At 37.5% G+C, this 10,507-nt stretch overlaps 1 long non-coding RNA gene across 1 annotated transcript in view; it reads left to right on the top strand.

Annotated features, from left to right (window-relative positions):
• Positions 1-10,507, top strand: part of LOC146768587 (uncharacterized) — a 131,312-nt gene that overhangs the window by 73,726 nt on the left and 47,079 nt on the right. The window lies entirely within an intron of this gene.

Raw genomic sequence — 10,507 nt, forward strand, 5'->3', positions numbered from 1 at the left:
GCAGGACTGGGGAAATTCACAGAAATGGGAAAATGTAGCAGGACACAGTAGGCAGCACAGATGAGAATTTCAGTGTTTGGGCAGATGTCACTGCCCTTCCAACCATTCCTGATCTTTCCCAGGGAAAAGGCAGAACACCAGAGGGAAGCAGCTCTTGGGTTTGATCCATGGCATTACCTTGACCTAGACTATCCAGCTTTCACAAAAACAGCAGACAAGATTAAACACTAGAGAAAATTAATAAAATCCCTTGTTTAATTGGCAGCTACTACTGTTAGTAAATAGATCTTCTTAAAGAATAGCGTTTCTGAATCAGTAAGGTTGAAATGTAATTGAGAATGTGCTTATGAGAAACATTTTTTTGCAAAGCCTGTGAAACTGAGGATTAGGCTGAAGTATCCCATGTGATCAATATCTTGCAATCACATTATGGCCTCAGGCATCAGGGGCCTTCATTCCTTTCCATTTCCCATTTTCTGTTTTCTGTTCCTAGGCACCATCATAGGCAACCAGACATGAACAGAAAATGAATTTGCTACAAGCTAGTAGCATTGTAAGTGGCTTTGATATAAGTGGAACAAGGGTCGGTAACTTCTAAGCCCCAGTAGCCTGATAAGAATATTAAGTCTACCATTTATCCCCAATGAGTGCTTGATTAGCCATACAGTGCTCTGCTGACAGAGTTCACTAAAAATACATTATGCTAATAACATCTGAGTGCCAGCAAAACTGGGGAAGCCCAAGACTCAACAGAAATAATGAGTCATTATGGTATTTACCTGGCAGACACAGTTAGAGGCAAAAATATGGGGAAAAGAATGACATCTCAGCCCTGTTTGCAAAGAATAGAAATAGAGGTGATTTCCCAAAGAATATTAGGGTTAGAATAAATAGAAAGAAATATCTTGTACTGTATCCCTTAATAAAGATGCTTAGTTTTTCAGAGCAGACAGCTGCTAGTGGAGACAAGTTACATCTACATATTTATCTTTGTCTCAACTCTGCTATTTGACTCTTCACTGGTGGACCTTTCTGCCTGGGTTAACACCGAGCACGTTTCCTCCTTGCTGTGTGAGATTTCCTCCCCGCAGTCTGGGATTCCCACTGCACTCCCACAGCTTCCTCCTGTTCCCCAGCCCACTGCCATTGCCCCAGCACAACATTTATTTTTTTCTATGGGAAGGATTTGTAGGATTTCCTTCTAAGCATCAGCTACAGGTGTCACACATCCCAGCAGCAATCCAAGGCGTACTGCAAGAATGGGAGATGAGGGGATGGCTCATTGCTACTTCAAATGAACTCACTGGATCTGCTTTTTGCAAGCACTGAGCACCCCTGTGCTCCTGCCCTCTGCCAGTCTGCAATCAGCACCCAGAGGCAGAGCCTGGCAGGGCTCTGGGCTCCTCCACACAGACATTCTGCAGCCAGCCTGGCTGCCAGCTCCTGCACAGGCAAATCGGTGCACAGCACTTGGCCACAACTCACAGCAAGGGAAGCAATCATCTCACAGACATACAACTGAGAGCTTTGCAAAAAAAAAGATCAAGCTTGGGGAAAAAAATTTTAAAAAGCATGATTAATCTGGCCATTAGAGCTGGTCATTTTTTTTTTTCTCTACGCATCTTTTACTAGCCAAAAACGTTTTTTAAGTCAAACCAAAATTAAGTCAAATCTGCCACGCAGTTTCAAAGAACAAAGAAGACATTTCAAAAGACAGTAGAATGTCTCCTCAATTTAAAAAATATTGTATTTCTTATACATTTTAGAGGTGATGAAATAATGTTTATAAGAGTTGATAAAAGTTAAAACCAGAGAGTTCTCTTTAGAATGTTTGGTGTACCTGAAACATACCTTTATTGTGAGTGTTTTGCTTGGCTCAGAGCATGGAAGAACAAAAAATATCTTGAGACTAAACCAACTCTGAAAAATGCTGACAGTGAGGCAGAACCCTCAGCTACTCACAGTCAACTATTACAAGCCACCAACCAGTTGAAATGCAAAGGTAGCAAAGAGCTAAGTAATCTGATCTGTTGTAGCTGCTTGTGCATGAAGCAGTAATGTGAGAAAGGTGCAGGCAATGCAGAAAAGTGGGCACTTCCACACCACAATCTGTCTCCTGCTGATGCAAATGCCTAAAATAGGTCAGATCAATCATGCCTTAAAAATGTCCATTTCTCTTCACTGACTAGCAGGGAAACAGGTGACTAGTGCTGGTGTAACCTTCTACCTTATCAATGTCAACAGTGGGGTGAGATGAATTTCTGTATTTTATTAATTCATTAAAAATTAAAATTTAGATTTAAAAGCCCTAAAACCTGAGTCCAGAAGCTGGAAAGATGGACCAATGGAGAGGACAAAAATTCCTTTTGCTTACTCTGACATTCAACATTTCATGATCTACTTATTTTCCTGTGTTTGTCCTTGGGCTTTATCTTTTGTTTCATTTAACGCTCTTATCTTCCTGTTTTATCCACCCATCTTCTCCCTCTCTTTCTTCAAACCACACAGCTTCAGTATCTACTGTTGACAGTGTCCACCTGCTTCTGTCATCTGCTGTCTGTCTTTCATCAGTGCTGGAAAAGGAAAGGGAACACTTTAAAGACCATGAGGACTTATGCATAGTAGGATATGGGAATTCTCCCAAACTGGCAAACTGTACCCTCAGTAGGAAATTACATTAGATGTGGCTCCAAGCAAGGATTGATGTTTTTTCAGACTTTAACCCTGAGATTCTACTTTCATTGCCCTCCACTTTTCAATTTATTTTCTGGACCCAGACCTTCCTTTGAAGTATTGAAATCAAGTATTCCAGAAACCCTAACCTCATCTTATTTCTGTCCTGCCCTTCAAGGGCTTCCTGTAAGTTCCATATACAATATTTTAAGTTTTAAATTAATCTGGCCTCCTTACAAGCAAGAAAACAAACTCCTTAATGGGACCTCAGAATAATTTTTAGCTGGTCCAAATCTGGCCAATGGTTTTACTGTTGGCTTCCGTGTTAACAGGACAGTGACCAAATTAGAAAAATATAACTGCTGTATCCAAGAAGAAAAGAAAAATGTGTAGAGTTATTGACAATACTATAGTGTTCATCCATTATATATGCATATGTATGTATGCATTTAAATAGGCAAATACTGCATCGGTCTTAAATTTCATTTCCCTTTCAGCTAGAGACTTCTGATGATGTCAACTATACCCTACAAAAATAAAGAATCATAGCAAAATTTAAAGGTAATCTGTGTTATTTCTAGCTGTAAAAAATCATGTGTTTGACTACAGCTCTGAGGAAAGAGAGAAAAGCCTGTGTCACCTCACTCCATAAAAGCAGTTTACAGGCACCAGACAACTAAAAAGAAAATATAATTCTGAAGGAACTCACTGCATTCCTGGATGACTGAACAGTTGATCACTTTGTCTGGCTGTACAGGAAGTTAAAGCAAGCTGAAAGTTTTCAATTTATAGTGAACACTGTACTTAAGCAGCAGAAAATTATATTCTTACTTTCCACTCCAGCTGTGTGTGATATATGAATTACAGTGAGTGCCAGTAAAAAAAAAAGAAATTAAACCAGGTGGTAAATAATCAAGCTATACTGCTCATTAGCCTTGGTATTTATTCTGCCATTTTGAAAGCAGTAAGAAGCCACTTGCAGTGTTGGTGCCTTTTATTCTCTACTGTCCTTTATTTTTTGCCATTTGTATTACTAATATTTCCATATTGTTCCTTTTTTTCCTCCCCCTTCTGGGATTCTGACATTGTTCACCAAATTTACTTTCATGTTTAAGCTTGCTTTGGTTTATAAAGTTAGTTATCCATCACTACAAACATGTCATTGTGAGTTTTCTACAGTGAGTCATATGAAAGTCTATCCTGTTAACCAGACAGATTCTCAGTTATTTCCAGGAGTATAAGACAAGGCAGGAATTTTTGTGGAACACTTCTGAACCTGACTTTTGGCAGTGGAAGGATGCTTTAGGCTACATATGAGGCACAATAGTTGTGATCAGGTAAAATCCTGGCACAGATACCTCAGAATTTCATCTGGGTGAGTCTACAGAGGCTTCAGTAGAGATTGAACATGAAGCAAATTAATGACATTGCATAATGAGGTTTCATGATAGCAAACCACCATTCTTTTTTCAGCTAAACATGTACTTTTATGAAAATTTGTGACTTTGGCCCCTTTTTTGATTATTAAAATCTCTTATCTGTCTTTTTCATAAGTCTGTGCTGTGCTGTTGGCAAAAGCAGTGAGCATGTTACGCTCAGAAACCGTAATTAGTATCTGTTCATACAAATGTTCCGGCCTGTTTTTCCTCATTACTCAAACTCCATACACAAGACATGTTTAGAAGCATAAATTGTTTCCCTACTGCGCTTCTAATTAACACTTCCATTAAGTCCTAGGCGGAGAGCATGGAACATACTGAAAGAAACTGCTGTTTACAGAAACGGTGATAAAATGTATACAAATATGTCCTGCAAAGTGCAAGCCAGCCAGCTTGCGTGACATGTGGATGTGTTTCTCTGTATGTAGGCACAAACAGATGTGCTACGCTCACATGCAAGACTAATTTGTTCATTAACATTAAAAAAAGCCCTAGATGAATAACAGTCCATTAATTTTTATAATTACTTCTTGCATGCCCATATCATTGCTCAATTTAGTGTCTGAAGCCCTTGGTAGCTTCAGATCGGCTTCTTGGCATGATCACATTGGACACTGGTTATCTTCCACTGGTTAGTAGATTTGATTTACTTGGATTTGTGCATATTTATACTTAATAATCCTCCACCCCTCTTCTTCTATGGGAAATTTGAATAACCTTAAATTGAAATAAAAAGTAATAATTTAGGTTTTCCATTGTTTTTAGTCTTGAAAGGCAGAATGAATCAAACGGCTTGGTGAGCATCATAAATAGTTCTGGATTTCAAGAAGATTTTCTTTAAGCCTTTGAATAAAAACATGCATAATCTTTTCTATTTTGCATATGCTCAGTACAAGACCAAGAGAAAAAAATCTCCTGGCAGCTGTAACTGAATTTCACCTGCAGAAATCCCATTGTGAGACACAAGAGTCAATCCACAAGGAAAGAGATTAAGCAAATAGACTTGTGACCTAAAGTGCAATAAGCTTTGCACTGTGAGAGTAAGTTGGAAAGCCTGACAATTAACTGCAACTCAGGGCTGGTGTTAGGGAGATGTTGCTTTTGTTTTTAATTACATTTTATTGAACAACCAAGTGATAAGCATCAAAAGACAAGATTGTCTTGGATCATCAAAGATGGAGTGGGGGAGGTTGTTTGTTCTGTGAATTCAGGCAAGCTAAAAGAGCTTTTTCTGTGTTTACCTGAGTAATTAATGAAAGACCAAATTGCTTTTGAGCCAGCAGGCTGCAGGTAATTGAAGTTATGTGCATTCTGTGAACTTAGTGATTTGGCTTAAAAAGGATTTACAGTGTAGGTGACAACCCTTTTCAGGGAAATACAGCAGCAAGGGCTGAATATTAGAAGACAGCTTCCAGATGATGTAATTTATGTAGAGAGCTTTCTCTTTCAGTTAAAGTTTCAAAGTGGAAAAAGTACTGGCTTATATAAGCAAAATGTTTGGAAAATATTTAATTAATAATAAATTTTAAAATTAGGATACAGACATTCAGACTATTACTATATTTTTTTAACTGGCAAGATCAGTGAATACAGAGAGGTTTGCCAGCCTACCCTAAGGAAAATTGTGTTTGTAGGAGCAAAAATGTTCTAATATCTGAAGTTCTTACTATAACCCTTTTTCTACTCTATTTCTCTAAAGGCTGAAGACATACTGTAATGCTCTTTATCAGATGTTGTAGCATCTAATAATCTATCACTATTATCAAATAATGAGACAATTTACTTTCAAGCGTACCACTCAAAGTGAAGAATTACCAACCTTTGCAATTCTGTCAGATTTTTTTTTCCAGACCTGGTGGAATGGAATCCCTGAAGTGTTCTTAGATATATCTATGGGCAGGTGGTCACACACTGCCCAGTGGATAATCCTGCTGGGCTAAAGGACAAAAAGAAGGGGTGTTCCCTTTCATCCTCATGAATGCTGTCAAGAGAAAGTTCCTCTTGCTCTTTGCTCAGTCTAGTAAACTGAAAGTTGTTTTTTCTTTCTCTTAATCTAAGAATTTTTCACTTATGCAAGAACAAATTTAAATTAAAAAGGAGGAAGTGTTCTGCCTTTCTTCCTGAAGGAATGAACTTTAATGTATATACATACTTGGATCCAGTTCTCATCAAATTACCATGAGCTGAGCACACTTCATGGTGTGATCGGTACACCTCATGAATTTGTGCACTAAATATTTATATTATTAATCTGGATATCAAATTCAAGTTTTTCTCCTTCTCCCCCTTTTTAACTGTCAAGGTTCAAAACAACCTGAGTTCTTTTGTCAAATAATTCCATTATATATATTTGTAGGAGACATGAATTCCCAGATCTCACTGATCTGTGTCTAAAAACATTTTATCCAGATTTCTTGGAGTTCAGGGTACTGCTGAATGGTGTTTATTTCCATCTGATTTTATAAATAAAAAATGTGAAATATTATACTTGGTTCAATTTCACATGATTTAAATTGCAATTTTTTTCTTTATATTTTATCCTTCCTAAATAAAAAAAAGATAAAATATAGTCAGTATTCTCCGCTTTTAAAATTCATAATTTTACTCAATCTTCCAGCAATTATTTTTTTACAGGCAGTTTCAGAATTCTTTGTCCAAAGACAATAATTGTAGTTCTCCCTCCCTATTCTCACTTCCTTCTTTGTCTTCCTTGTCCTTTCCCAGCAGAAATACTGATGAGCTGTGCTGGTATTTCCACATACTTTCAAGCACAAAGTAATATGTGAAATCTCATTGCCATCACTGTGTTAGGGATCAGGCCTGAATGCCTTTACTCTGAGCCCTGCTAGTAAAGTATCTGCAGCACTTTGTGGGAGGCACTAAGATATTTCGACAGTTTTATTTTTAGACTCTCTGTTGGGACTAAAATTGTGCAGTACATTAGAAAGCTTCTCTCAGCCTCAAGTGCTGTGGCTGTGTGCAGAGCCTGCAGTGAAATCTGTGTTTAAGTTGGTATGGGCTAGATTTCCAGTTGTTTCCTTTCTAATTTAGTAAACCTAAGAGGTCTGTTGCATTTTAATACACATTTCATGATTTAATAGAATAACATGATATTTTAATAGAATTGTAACCGTATCACTACTTCTATCAGTATAATTATATCAGTTTTAGTGTGTACAATACTATTATTAAAAAGAATGTTCACAAATGACAATTGTTAAATCAAGGAATTTAGCAGAAGTAGATACAGGTGAATACTGAATATTTCAGCACTCTGAAAAGCCAGATTTACTCTGAATAGCCAAACGGTTTTTGCAAGACAGTGTTGTCGTAAACTACATGAAGAGAAAAGAGAGTTCATTGAATTATTTATTGCAGTTTTTTTTTTTTTTACCAGAACTAATATTTGATAGTATTAATTCTGTGAATATATTATCTCCCAGCATAAGAGTTCTGCAGAATCTATTGAATATGAGTTTCTGTTCTCATGCAAAAAAATACATGTACAAAGGAATTTTGCACTTTTCATCATCAAAAATCAGTATAAAAAGCAGTGGTTTTGATTCCTATCATCTCAACAAGAGACTTCAGATGCTTCCTCTCCTATCATATGTGGAATTAGCTGACAAAGTAAATTGCAGCTTATGGAAATGTTTCTTTTGTAATTATTTGCAATCATTATATTCTTCCTTCTGGTTCTACATAGAATTATATTTCCCATGCTACATGTTGAAGGTATCTAGACAGGCCAGCAAGGATGAATCCAAAGAAATGGAAACAGTTCCATTCAAAATGTGAACTGAGAGACCAAAATCCTAATTCTGACATCCTAGGACAATAAACCCACACATCAAATGACCTGATAGGCAACTGAGCTCACCATAAACGTTACCCAAAAGGGAAAGTGAGGCTGCTAACATTTACCAAATAGATCCAGGAATTCAACTGGAAAATGGAACCTTTGGTGATTTGCAAGCCCATTCCTTGCCCATTCTGCTGCATAAAACAGGAATTGGGCTCTGGAGAGATGTTTTGGTGTTACAAGTTTCCGTGCACAGAGAGGAATGGATGGATGGACTGAGTAAGTGTCCCCAGGTCTCCCTTCCTCCAATCACCTACAAATATCTTTAGAGAGGAAGAGGGAGAGGACAAAGAAATCAATACATGGATGATTAAATTCAGGCACAAAACCCAGACAGAAGGCTCATTTTCTTGCATGGCTTGTACAGGCCTGTGTGGATGATTCAGCTCTCATACTGCCAAGTCACATAATAAATAAAGCCCCAAGTTATAATCATCACCTCATATTTTGGTCAGTGTAACATTTGGTCTCATTCCATCCCATGGGATAATCTACATGCAAAACAAACCAGAAAGCTTTGCAAAGGAGAAGCTGTTCCTAGAATCAAAGATATGCAGAGTACCAGAATTCCTTTAAAGGCCTAACAGTATGAGAAATTACTCAGAGTGATTCAGGGATAAATATATTTGTGGCATAGAAAGAAACAAGAGACAAGGGGTTTCTCTCACACACACCTACAGATCACAGTATATACTTTTGCTCTGTACCTTTGTAAGAACCAAAAGGTGCTTCCTCAACTATATTTAGAAAGGAAAAACAGATGAAAAAGAACTTTTAAGTTCACTAAACAGGACAAGTGTGAAGAATTTTATACATTTTCTGTACATTTAAAAAGGAACCAGGAAATACAATCCTTTTGAAGTTGTTCTGTCCTCCAAGTCATGAAATATGGAGAGATAAAGAAGGAGACAATACAAGAATAAAAACTAATATATTAATAGCAGTGTTGTCACAGTAGAATTCAAATTTCTGCCCCATCAAAGACAGTTAAGTTTTTTATAAAATGTTCAAAGGATTCAGCAAGACAGATTGCAAGAGCCTTGAATCAGAATATGTTGCAATATGGTGATAAGAAAACCCCATCCAGTGCAGAAAAAATGAGCTGAAGTAACTGCAATATACTTTTACAGATAATCAGTGAACTGATGGCTAAAAAGGTGACACTAAGCTCACCTTAGCTTTGCTTTCTGCAGATTTGGAATTGTTTGGACACTGCTTACTGGATCAATTCTTCAAGTGGCCCGCACAAAGAACCATCTACATTTGCAACTCTTGAGCTAGAAATCCTGCCCTCTGTTTCCTTTTATACTTGCAAGAATATATCTCTAATGTCCCAATGACAAAAGCTGTTTCTAAACCCTTCACGTTATGACTATCCAATTTTTATTCTAATTTTTTGCTTGTATAAACTCATATAAATGAGTTTCCTGAAATCTAATGGAATGTAAAGGAAGAAGCTGTTCCTTCTCGGAAGCAAATTCTCAAATAATTTTCAAGGCATTATAGCACTCTATATACAAACTTGTAACAAACCAAATATTTAAAACCATTAAAATTTCTCATGTTACAGAAGTTTTGAAATTAAAACTGTGCATTCAACAGAGGCTGTCAGGAGAGGAAAGCAGCCTGAAGCCTAAAGCTAGGAATCTACTAATTAAGATATGCAATAAAAATGTTAATCAAGTAAACTTAGGGAGGATGGGGGAAAGTGATTACATAATCCACTTGGCATCGTATAATGTCTCACTGCTCTCACACAGGAAAATGATAAGTAGGTAAACAAGAGAGAAAAAAAAAAAAACAAAACAGGTCCTTTGATTGTGGGCCAAAGAAGAAATTGTTCCAAATGGCCTCTCTAACCAACATTAGCTGTTCAAGTAGAAAACATTCAGATCTAAGAGCTCTCTCTAGTGTGCCAGACTGGGGACAGCCAACAGAAACTAACAAAGGAGCCTGAGAAAAACTGGAGTATTTAAGATAATTCTTGCTAAGTGTGGCTAGAGCAATGTCTTTTGTTGTCCTATTCCTTTATAACTGTATTCCACACTTCAGAGCTGTAAGTAAACAGGACACTTGACTCTGTTCTCTATATTATAGATGTTTCCCTGCTAACCAACAAGTAGGTGCTTCATTCAGGCTTGCATGGTTCCTGGCAGTGAGGGCTTTGGGGTTAGGGCAGTCTGCAGCCTTGCTGTCCTGTACAGTGTTTGTAACAGGTTTTGTGCTAGGACAAAAACACAGCTCAGCACACATGCCTCAACTTCTTTCAGCCTAGCTAGAGCCACATTTAGTCTTGTTTAGCAGGAATTATGTGATAATATGGTCACTATTACCTACTTTTTGTTAGCTTGTGAACAGCTGTATGGGTTAATAGCAAGCAGGTACCAGGTGCAGAATGAGCTGTTTATGACTTTAGAATAAAACAAAGAAAAAAGAATACTGACAGGGGGTGATTGCAGGGGTGTTGAAACCAGGGGTACAGGATGACAGCAGTCACCACAGGGCTATAAACATGTCACCAGTGGTCAGGTAA

The sequence above is a fragment of the Lonchura striata genome, chromosome 1 (assembly GCF_050655825.1).
Source record: "Lonchura striata isolate lonStrDom1 chromosome 1, ASM5065582v1, whole genome shotgun sequence".
Classification (NCBI taxonomy): domain Eukaryota; kingdom Metazoa; phylum Chordata; class Aves; order Passeriformes; family Estrildidae; genus Lonchura; species Lonchura striata.